Raw genomic sequence first — 12,903 nt, 5'->3', positions numbered from 1 at the left:
TGATCCGCCAAGTAGCAACAAGGTGAGTTAGCAAACGTGAACTAATTAAAAAGTCTTTTAAGTGAAAGAATTATTGATAAATGCAATAACCTATCTAAGAATTACTTAATTACTATTCATAATTTGTTAATCGTTCATGGTTCCCACAAACCTTGTTGTGGAGTTTGGCTACTCATTATCTCAAAACACAATAAAAATTTATTAAAATAAATATGCATGTGTTAATCATAAAAAGTAAAGAACAATAGCTTAACTATCTTTTAGTAATCACGAATGCAAATACATAATAAAGGAGAAGAAAGAACAAATGACAATTCTCCGGACTCCACAACGGCTCTTACAAAGCTCCAAAGCTAGAAGAAAATTTATATTATATCTTGTATTTTGTTTCTTGGATTTTTTAGATAATAATTTTCCATGCCTTATTTATAGATGTAGGAAATCGTAAATAAAATAATTGAGTCCAAAGAAATTAGGAATCCAAAACAAAAAAAAATTGGAGTCCTTTGTCTTTCTTTTTTCTGCGTGAACAGTAGTGCCCGCCTCAATTACCGATTCTGCGTGGCTATTTATTTGCCAATGCATTGAGGAATTCCACGTGGTAGGCTGGCAACTTATTCCTGAATTATTTTGCAATTCACAACATCAATATGCACTTATATATAAATATATTATATTTTTATTCACTTTAATCCATTAAGTTTCCTGCTTGATTTCCTTCTTTAACATTTCATCTCTAATTAGTTTTATCTTCAAATTTCTGCATATTCCATCAATTTAATCCTAAAAATAAAATACACAATATAGCACAATCCATAAAATTTATGCTCAAAACGGACAAATATAAATAATAAATGCATGAAAAATAATGGTTAAAAATATGTATATTGACCTAACATCAATCATCAAGAGTGAGAACACATTTAATTGTAAAGTTTTCAATTTCGTGAAATTGAATTTTGAAAATCGAGTTTGAATTTAAATTTTTTCAAACTAAGACTTGAACCATTAATCATAGTGAGTGACATTTCACCAAGGAAATAAAAATTTCTTAAGTATAAAGGTCAGGTCACTAGATTTAGCACCAAGAATTACAAAAAAGGAGTAAAATTGAAAATAGCAAAATCTTAAATGTTGCAAGTTAAGCTAAATATGAGTTTTGGGTCAACTTCAAATGACCATAACTCTTAGTACACGTTGATTTAGGCGAGCTACAAGATGCCATTTCAAAATCCACCGAGTTTTCTAATTTTCGAGTTCGGCTGAGTTAGATATGACCTTTTGAAGATAGACTGTCTAGTTAAGGAAAGTTAGCCGAAAATAGTGAGGGGTATTTTGGTCCTTTCCTTACCCAATCACATTTAACTCATTTTTAGTTTTATTTTAAGGGTATAATCCTTTTAGCTTCTGTTTTATAATTCTAATAAACACCTAGGGTTTTAGTTGATAGTTCAAGAAGAGGCAAGAAAAGAAAAGAGGAGAAAAGAGGCAAGGCTCAAGGCGTTCGTCGATGTTCTTGAGTCTAGTTGCGGATTTTCGCTATGGGTATAATCCCTAAGATGTATGTAATCTTCCATAGTGTTGAGTTAGTTCACCCACACGCCAATCATGTATTTTTTAGCGAAATTTCAGGCTTAAAGTTTAAAGATTAGAGTTCTTGATGAGTTATTGAAAGGTGTTCATCAAGTTCATTCTAAATCTTGTTGTGTTGGAGTTTTGATAATTTCTTGATGTCAAATCGAGTAATTTTAGTGTTTTTTATAGTTAATTAGACTGTAATTAGGTTATGTAACTGAATGCAAGTGATTGGGGAAGAAACCGTTCAAATTTAGGCGATTTAGAGTGAGAAAACGAGCAAAAGTACTCAGCAGAATTTTCTGCGTTGGGGCCGGTGCGGTGTGATATACCTTGTTTTCACTGTATTATTAATACTTTTTCCTTAAAGTTTAGTGTGTCCATAGCCTTTTGTGCTAATTTTTATATAAGTTTCTCTTTATTTTCCGGAAATCTGTCCAAAGATGAATGCGGAGATTTTGAGCGAAGAAATGCAGATGAGACCACCTACGGAGCTTGTGACGGTCCGTCGTTCTTGTGACGGTCTGTAGGTGGCAGCGTAGTGCAGCTGCTGAAGGAAGATGGAGAAGTCTGACCAAGTGTGGAGTTACGGAGTCCATGATGGTCCGTCGTGTCTATGACGGTCCGTCCTGCAGGTTCGTCATGAAGTTCAGAGAAGTTGTGTCTATGACGGTCCTTCATACTTGCCGTCGAGGGTAATGAAGAGATCAGCAGAAGAAATTGCACAAGTATGGGACGACGGAGTCCAAGACGGTCTGTCATTACCACGACTATCCGTCGTGAGGTCCATCGACCCAGCCATGTTTTGACAGATTTCCAGCAAATAGAATCCTTGTTTAATTAGGTTTTTATTTTCTATAAATAGTTCAAAAAACCTCGTTTTTTAGGTTAGACTCGATATTATTAGTTAGACTCTAGATCACTATTAGACTCTATGTATTAGTGTTAGAGTCTTGATTAATTTGTAGACTCTTTGACAGATTATTGATTATCTTGAGACTTTTTTCCTTGATTGTGGGTGATATTTGCTGATTAATCAAGTGAACTTTGGGATTTTACTCTTTCTCATTGAAGTAAGTACATGAATTCTTATCTAATATATTTGAATATTGTGATTATTACAATGAGTAACTAAACTCCATAACTAGGGTTGTGGGAACCATAGGAAAATAATGAGATAAAACCTAACTAAAATAAAAATTCTAGAATAGTGTCTTGCATGTATTAATAATTCTTTCGCTTAGAAGTCTTTTTAACGGATGGCCAACGTTAGAACTCGCTTAATGTTACTTGCCGGACCAAGGAGGTAGATGATAGGAAAAGAATTATTAACATAGATTTAGTGTATACTATCTAATAGGCTAGTATTGATTGGTACGAGGTAATAACTTAGTCAAATATCGAATACGATGCTTAATATGAGGTAAAGATAAGGGTTAAGATAGCAACACACATAGCCGGACCAAGGTAAGGAGTGAGATATTCTAGATGCCGGACCAAGGATTTAGAAATACATAACTTACCACTTTGCATGCAAGATTCTAGGAAAGAATTGTTATAGTTAGAATTATCAAGTTATGAACCTGTGGGGAACACGTAAACCCTTGTTACTTTGATTAATTAATTAAACTCCAACATTCAAAGCTGTTAAGTGTCTCTTTCAATTTAGTTAGTTATTTTTATTCATTAAGAAATAGAAACCCCCCTTTTATTGTTTTTTACTTTCCAAGGAAGTCATTGACTTAACAATAGTAATAATAGATTGAAGTTAAGTCTAAACTATTTTCCTCGTGGGAACGATCCCAACCTCACTAGCTGGGTTATTTATTTGACACGACCGCTTTACATCTTATTTGAGAAGTAAGTTTGGGTGTATCACGGTGCACCTGCCAGAGAGCCCCAAACCCATCTCTGTCCGTCAAGGGTTGGTGCTCCACGCCATCCATAGCCCCAGGGTCATCTGCCTAATCCAGTTTGCCTCCAGTAGCTCCATTTGAGTTCGTTTAAAGTGTACCTTCACTTCTTTTTTATTTAACTAATATAAGCTACTTCTAAACACCTAAATTCAGTACTAACATGATCATAACCTTGAATTCATAATTATAATTCAAGGTATAGCTGAGAGTTATGTTTTGAGATTTCTTTCAAACATTCTAAGAATATTCTTTTGAGTAGTCTTCCACAACTTCTAGTAACTTCTTTTAAGACTCAAGCAAGTGAGTATAAAAGTGAAGAGTATGTATTCATGAGTCTAAGATATCACCTATTCCCTTCATATCATGAAAATATAACTCTTGAATTCATAATTCACATTCAAAAGAGAGTTAAATGTAGAGTTCAAGAAAGTCTTTAAGTTTAATTGTAAATTCTTTGAGATCCATCATTGATTTGAACTATGTTTTGAGGAAGTGAATAAGAGACTGAGAAAATTCATATACATGAGCTTCATCTAGTTAATTAGACCTTCAAGTAGAATTTTTCATGTCCATATTTCAGCATTAACCCTATAAGTTGAACAATCTTGAGTAAAGAAGTACCTTTCAGTTCTCGAGTTGAGTAGTTCATGCTCATAATTTTGCATGAATCCTTCATGTTGAAAATTATGAAATCATACATAAAAATTATATCATGAACCTTGAATATATACTTCAATACAAGGAAGTTAAGAGTCAATTCTAGAGGTTAAGAGTAAGTCAAGGTAAAGTTCCTAAAGTCTTTCAAAAATGTTTTCACTTTGTTTAAAAGACTTTAAGTTCAAGTTAAGTAACAAGTTGAGTTCAATTCTCAAAATCTATAATGGAACTAAGTATTCTCTAAGAGTTAAAGTATTTTAGTTAAGTAAAGAGCAAGAGTTGAGTTCATTTCTCTAAAGCTATAAGGGAACTAAGTATTCCCTAAGATTTAAAGTTTCAAGTTATGTGAAGAGCAAGAGTTGAGTTAATTTCTAAAAAAGATATAAGGGAATTAAGTATTCCCTAGAGGTTTAAATATGTTTTACATATGAGTAAAGAGGGGAACTAGAAGTTCCAAAATAGTTTTGAACTAAAAGGGGAACAGTGATTCCAAAAGGAGATTTTTTAAAGCTAATGGGTTCAGTAAATTATCTCAACCCAAAGGAAGGACGTTTTATTAAAAGTATGAGCTAAAGTAAATTTTTGGGAGTAGTATTAAACACCGATATGGCAATGAGAGTTTATATAAACTCAAGTCTCCATGTAAACCATATAGTCAACATGGGAATTGATGTGTCATACTTTTTAGTTTATCATGTAAGGAGAGCTAGTGGATCCACTAAGTAGAGTAAGGTCAAATACACATGAAAAGGTGTAGGATGGTCCTCTTAAAACGTGAGTCAAGACGTGTATCATCACATAGGCTCATAGTGATTGTTGTCGGTTAGAGAATATCCCACAGAGGTGATATTAAATGGTTCTTCGAGGGGTTGTGCTCAGTATGAATAGGGGTATGGTTCTTTATTCATGCATTTCACAAGTAGATATTGAGAGGGAGCATGATATATTTTCATGATATTATTATCTTGAGTTAACATCATGTTTTTAAACAACTTTTATTTATATTTCACTAGTTTTAAACTTCTTCATATCGAAATGAGTTCAATTAAGTATGAAAAAAAAATTAAGTATATTGAGTTGAGTATGATATCTTTGAGTTCAATATTTAATCTCTGAGTTGTGTATATTATTCTTGATTATTCTTGAGTTTCAAGTTTGAGAAGAGGTAAGTATGTTTACATATTTTATTCAAGTATAAAACTCATGTTATGCTTTAGAATTCCCCTTACATTCTATGTACTTAGCCATTTGTCCTGCATCTTTTGATGATGCAGACACAATATTCATGATCATCAACAGGATTTTTGTTGATAGTTCCCAGAGTTTGAGTTAGCAATGGTGAGCCTCTTTGTTTATAGAGTATTTCATTTAGTTTTTAGTTTAGTTATGAGGTCGTGAGTCTTGTTTCAACTTCAATTTTTATCAGTTAGAGGCTTCATAGGTCGTCAACTTAGTTATGAAGTCTGTATTATTCATTTATCTTATTAAATGTATTAAAAATTAAAGCTGCCTATTTTATGGGTAGTTCAATATATTAATTTATTCAAAGTGGTTAGTTTGAGTGAAAGTTTCTAAAGTTGAGTTTATGAATTTTATTTCACTTTTTAAGCTTTGTATGCTTAAGTGAGTCTTCCACTTTTAATCAACCAGGATAAGGGTTCACTTGGGGGATCAATAATGGTCTTCGAGTACCGGCCACATCTAGGGTATAGGCTCGGTTCGTGTGATTCTGAAGGTTTGAACAAATAACTAACCAAAATAATGCGAAAGAAAAATCCCTAGAACATTAAAGCTATTGTACCATAACTTTATTAAAGGCAAGTCTAAATGCAAAGGATACAAACTCGAAAATAAATAACACCTTAAACAAATAGTCCGATTTCGAAAAGAGTGGACTTAAACAAGTAAGATCCATGGTAGCCTAAAAGAACTGGCTCACCCTTGATAGATCCATGGTAGCCTAAAAGAACTGGCTCACCCTTGATAGATCCATGGCAACCTAAAAGAACTATATCACCCTTGATTTTGGTCACGCTCATTTGTCACCTAGACGAGGTCTATCAATAGCCACTCGTAGATACCCTGTACTAAAGAACAAGAAAGTGCAATATCAATACAGAACCACAGTGTACTAGTCAGATCACATGGCTATTATAGTAAGAACAATATATATCAGAATTACAAGGTGATCTCCTACATGCACATATATATACATACGTTGCGATTATCACTTATGAACAAGTACAATATAAAAATTCTCAAGATATGATGTTATGTCAATTCAAAGGTTCTCTCATGAAACCAAATTCAATGTTCCTCTAATGGATCCAAATCTCAAACTAATAGCATACCGATACGTGGTACCAGATCTAATTTTTATGTCGGAACGTGGCAATGAATCCAATATTTATACTAGAATATGGAAATGATCCCATATTTAATCTAGAGGTGGCAACCGATCAAAGTTATTGCGTCGGAGCGATACACTCGATCCATTCCACATACCACAATTACAATATATATTCTCTATCATACAAAAAAAGGTGATTCATGGCTTGTAATTCTTTATTCGTACTTAGTTACACAAGGTGTGATCAATAAGCTTCATTCACATACATGCATGCATTAAAATGAAGCCGTTACTAACGTACATCACGTAAAATATGGTATCATAACCATCACCTACCTCGAATCCATGCTTGAATTCCCTATGACACTTGACTCTTCCCTTTCCGCATTCTTTCCACTTGTTTGTGGTCTAAAAACATCTATATAACGCAAAGATCAACAATGAATGGTCTAATTATTTGTATTTGAAGGAACATAATTACCCTTAACCAAAACCATGATTCCCATACATAGATTAGGATTTTTTCCACCATAATCCCCATATGAAAACCCTCTCCAGTAGATAAACTTAAGCTCTACGGATCAAAATTTTGATTAGGGGAGTAAAACCCTTTCCTTAAGCCTGCAAAACCATAAAGAACACACATGTTCTCGTTGCTTAGATCTCAAAGTTAAAAAATGCAAAATAAAATGTTTTTGGTTTTTTTTTCTGCATTAAGTCGTCTCTCTCGCTATGGCGGCCCCAACCCGCCTTAGCGGCTATGCACGGAAACAGCTAACAAATTTAAGAATTCTAAACCCTCATTTCACAACAAACTATCATCACATGACACTCAAAAAATCTATTCACACTAAGATCACATTCAGTAGTTCTTCTCACTAAAATTAAATTCGTTAAAGTCATTCAGGTTCCTTGACGTCCTAGACATCCAGTCATGTAATCAAATTCATAAATTGATCTCTCATATATTTCCATATTTCTCACACCTCACTGGCTCCAGTTTTGGATGAGTTCACAATTTGGACTCATTTAGGGATATATTTTTATAGGTTTAATGTGCTCAAATGCATATTTTTGTCTATAAAATAGATTAAAACCTTGATTTTTAGGTATTTTGAAATTAGTGACAAGGCATGAACACTATTTAGGAAAAAGGAACGAACACACCTAACTAAATGAAGAAATGAGGATTTGAGGATTGTCGAACCCTAAACCTTAAACGTTGATCGTTCAACGATGCCTCTAGAAGTATCCTCACTTTTTGTTCGAGTGAGCTAAACTTGAAGGAAAGCATCAAATCGGCAGAGAAAAGGAGTCGTTGACGTGTCGCCACTAGTTCCACAAAGCAGTACGGTATCACCCAATGATCTAAACATGAAGATGTTTTAGTCTAGCACAAGACGGTGATGAAGCTACTAAAGGGCGGATCGCCGAGTTGATCGGTGATCCCGACTAACTGCGTCGACTGGTCCTTCTCAACAAAAATTTTAAAATACTGTAAATACACATTATTATTTTTAACTTCTTATCAAATCTTTTAAGAATTTTCAATATTGAGTTGTATTTTAAGAGTTCTCTTTTTATTTTTGAGTTCTAAGTTTGAAGAGGGTTTCTAAAGAACATGAATATTCAAAGGGTTTTGATCATCAAGAATTTGGGCTTCGGTCTCTTTGATTCTTCACTTTTGGCTTGTATCAAGACTTAATATTCATATCCATTTGAATGCAAACTCATTTTGGTTTAAATTTCTATCTCTTATACATGTATTGCTAAAACCCTGATTCTTGGGGTGTGATTTTGTGACTATAGGTTAGATTATCTCTTGGGTCTTGCTTGTTGAGGGTTTATTTGTTAATTAAATGAGATTTCATTTACTATTCGTGTATGAAATTAATCCGGTTATAGTTGCATATACAATTTCAATTCCGTGTTTTCGGCTTGCTCGAGAGAGAGGTCATAAAACTAAGACTACTAAATGATGGCCACTGGGAATGGGTCGAGTTGAGGTTCATATCGAGAGAGTGAAACCTAGTACTTCTCCCATACACTTAGCTCAAGAGAGTTAGTGGGATAAGGAGGAGGTTTTCCTTCATGTGGCAAGTGGATGTCAGAGTGAAACCCATTTGATTCAGCATAAGTTGTTAGAGATAAAACTTGCTCCCTCTATAGTCTATCCTAGTCACAAAGGTTAAACAAAATAATCATCAAAAACATGAACCAAATATTTTAGTGTAGGTCGTATTCCTATCACATCCCAAGAATCTTGTCTCCCATTAGTTTCTCTTATTGTTTTTACTATTTTAAGCTTAAATTTCAATTTCTAAACCCCATTGTTATTTAATGCTTGTGTCACCCCTTATATTTAATATGTTTGTATTCGATAATGTTTTTAGCTATAATTAATTAGAACTTAATTTTTTTCTTCTATAATCCTCAAAATCACTCCCTGTGGAAACGACCCCAACCCCTAGTAGGGTTGCTATACTTTTGTACAATCATAGACACTTGCATTGAAATTTGTGTCTGTGATGACATCACCGATCAATTTTGTCCAAATCTAGACTTGGCAAGGTAATCTCGAGTTACTATAAAAAAATTTATCTAGCCACAATTATTTCCCCATTGGCTTTTCCATAACGACGGAAATCAAGTCATTACAATAGATACAAATTTACCCATCATTCATCCTCGAGTGATCAACTAGGAAAGATTGGCTAAAGTAAGGGTAGAGTAGTATCTGAAACGTAAAATTACTAGGTATTCTTGTCTCGCATGTCCTTAGCTTCCGGACATCGTGATCAAGAATTTCAACAGGCTATTCCTCATACCGAAAGTCTTGTTTAACAAAATTGAGTCTTAGTTTATGATATAATCCTTTTCCCAAGCCAACCAAGTGAATACCTATAAATACTCCCACGCAATACCTAAATGAAGTCATCACGATATTTTTGAGATAATTATTATTCTAATTACACTTAGTTAGCCATAATGATATTCGAGATAACCACCAAAGTTTATCGTACACATGTCTGCAACGTGTTATCAAAGACTTTGACACAAACATCAAAATGAATCTTTTATCGCATAACCATGAATAAATCCTAAATCAAAACTTAGCACAATTAGAGGTAAACCTGAACTAACCAACACACATCATACTACCGAAACAATTATAGTTCTTATCAATATGTCCATCTCACAACCCAATTTCGCATGAGTTTAATATGTCCAAATATAGAAACCCTCCAACAACACTATCGAAATGCAAGATTAATTAATTACAGATAACCTCTTAATAACAGTAGACTTGGATCCAATGATTCCCACATTCAATAACACATAATTGATACATGACCTAAATGATAAGATGAAATGTTAGATTGTCAGACAATCATAAATACACATGGTAGATTTTTCATAATGTCTCATATGCAAAGTGGTACATGCACAACTGCTAAATTATTTTAAAAACACAAAGACAACACCAATTATGTCATTCGAAATAAAAAAATCTTTCCAATCTTCCCACTCAACCAAGAGAACATCGCATATTTGGTTCCCCTGATCAACCACTAGGGATCCACCCATAAAAATGAAAATACATTAGAGCATACCTAGTGAATCATACTCACAATACTAACAACCATCATAAGAACTCTGACCATTTACTTTATTACAAACCAACACTTTTTAAAAGAAACCTTTCTTAGGTATCAATCAATAGTAATAAACTTTATGACTTTACCTAGGTGTAATTCCTTCCGAAGGTTCAAATACCTTATAAAATTGATTATTTTTCACCTTGACAATTCATGCCATAACAAAATATATTACCATGATTACCCCTTAAAAATAAGTACAGTTTTATAATTCTAAAGATATACAGGTATGTCAAGTCAATGGTTCTCGGATGGAACCCAATTCAATGGTCCTCTCTTAGAAACTATACGTAAATTGTTAGCATGCCGATACATGGTACCCGATCCAAGGTTATTGCCAAGATGTGGAACCTGATCCCATAATTATGTTGAAACGTGGAAACCGATCCTATACTTATACCAAAACATGGCTACCAATATAAGTTAGTGTATTGGAGTGCAACACTTTATCCATTAAACAAACCAGAATCACAATAACAATGTGTATTATCACAATAGTAAAAGAAGAGGTGATTCATTACATGAAGTTCTTCGTTCATACATTAGGTGTGATCAATATTGGCTTCATTTACATACATCAATGAAATATAATGAAGCAATTCCCAACTTACATTCGAAAAAAATATCACAACCATCACCTTCTTCGAAACTTAATTTGAATCCATTAAGGCATTGGAATCTTCCCTTTCGGGATTCTTCCCGCCTTTTCGTGGCCTAAGAACATCAATATAACACAAGGATCAACAATAAAAGTTCTAATTATCAAGACTATAAAAAAATCAATACCACTAGATCAAACCCGTGATTCCCATACCATATTAGGGCTTTCTCCACCATAATTCCAATATCCCAACCCTCCTCCATCAATAATTACCCTAAGAAACTAAGATCTATGGATTGAAACATGAATTAGAGGAGAAAAATCTTACCTTTAGCCTTAATAATGGTTACCTTTAGCCTTCATAATGTTGGAAAACCATCAATAACACATTTAGGGTCGTTTCTTAGCTATCAAAGTTTAAATGTGCATAATAAAACATATTTGGGGGTGTATATCTGACTTAAAGTCGCGTCTTTCCTTCTATGAAAGCCGCAAAAACCACCATAGTGGCCCCGCCCTGGAGGGAATAATTTCTCTACATCAGCTTTAACGAAAACAATGATCAAATTTAAGAATTCCAATCCCCAATTTCACAACACACAATTATCCCAGACATTACAAAAAACCCGTTCACGCTAAGATCATCTTCGGGAGTTATACTCATCCAAATTCAATTCTGTAAAGTCATACGGGTTCATTAATGTCTTAAGTATTCATAAATGTAATTAAATTCATTAATATACCTCTCAGTTGTTACCACATTTCCCTAGACCTCAGTGACTCCAATTTCATCCTAATTTAGACTAGGTTAGGAAATATCAAGTTAGTAAAAGTTTTTTGACCCCAATTCTTTCCTCATTGGCTTTTTCTTGATGATGGAAATTATTTCTTTACAGCCAAATGTGTCGAACTCAACTCTTGGATATAGAGGAAATTCTATTGGGAGTGTAATGATGAGTTTAGGATATCAACTCATTTAGTGCTTAATATTGAAAGAATTAGTGTCATCAATGTCAATTTATGCTCATAACTGATGTTAAAATGATAATATGCAGCAATGAAGGCAAAATAGCATGGTAAGGACACTACGAGCGGAAAAGCTAAAACAATTGAAGCAAAGAAAAACTTACTCGCCAAAGATACGCGCCGACTTTAGCTCAGTTAAGTTCCAGCAGGACACCCATGGATAAAACCAACTTGGCGATCAGATAAATACTTTGGTGATGCTAATTTAGCCCGCCAAATGTAACAAAGAGAGGTGGTACAAAGCCATTTCAATAAGATGAAAAGAGAAGCACTCGATGCATCGCCGACTAGGTCGGAGAGCCTAACCTGCTTTTCCAAAAGTTATAGAGATGGTTAAGAGAAAAGCAAAAAAAGAATGAAGGGGAGCACTCGGTGTATCACGGATCGTGATGTTGAGCCCGACTTACTTCATCGAGTGACTCCTATCTGTCGCGATCCAAATGGGTTCGTCAGTTGTACCCACACTTAACCTCGTAAGTGAGCGGACCAAGAAATTCAAACCCCAACATAAACCAAAACTCTACTAAGAATAACAGCAATAATGTGAAAGACCCAAAACTTATTGAAGTAATTAATCAAATGAACCTCTAACATATTATTCCCTAAATCTAAATCAAGGACATCCAATCTTCAAATACTAAGTCTAAGAGTATTAAAGACAACAAAATAAATGAATAAAATAGTTTATGTCAGAAAACTAAGGACATCATATCATCAACAAGAGAATCTAGACGAGCTTAGATGAATATCTCATCCTGGAAATTGATATGCGGAAGACTGGCTAAAGTTGAGGGCAAGTTGAAATAATTGGTTCACTCTTTGCACTTCACAAAGAAAAAATAAAGAAAACCACAAGTAGGGCGTAGTACGAGGCAACATGCACTGAGTAGGTATTATCGGCCAACGCAAAATAGAAACTAATATATAATGAATAATATTATAAAAACAACAATGACACTTAAAAGGAGGCAGTCAACAAATAACATGAATTAGTGACAACAACCCTAAAGTAAGTACGCAATCAATCACAACATCAAACGCACATATGGGGTCTCATGCCTCCATACCACACTCATTTGGGAAATGGTTTCTTTGAGATTGAGTACACTAAGTTAACTC

This window comes from Solanum lycopersicum, chromosome 5 (assembly GCF_036512215.1).
Source record: "Solanum lycopersicum chromosome 5, SLM_r2.1".
NCBI classification, from domain to species: Eukaryota; Viridiplantae; Streptophyta; class Magnoliopsida; order Solanales; family Solanaceae; genus Solanum; species Solanum lycopersicum.
This window is presented reverse-complemented; position numbering follows the sequence as displayed.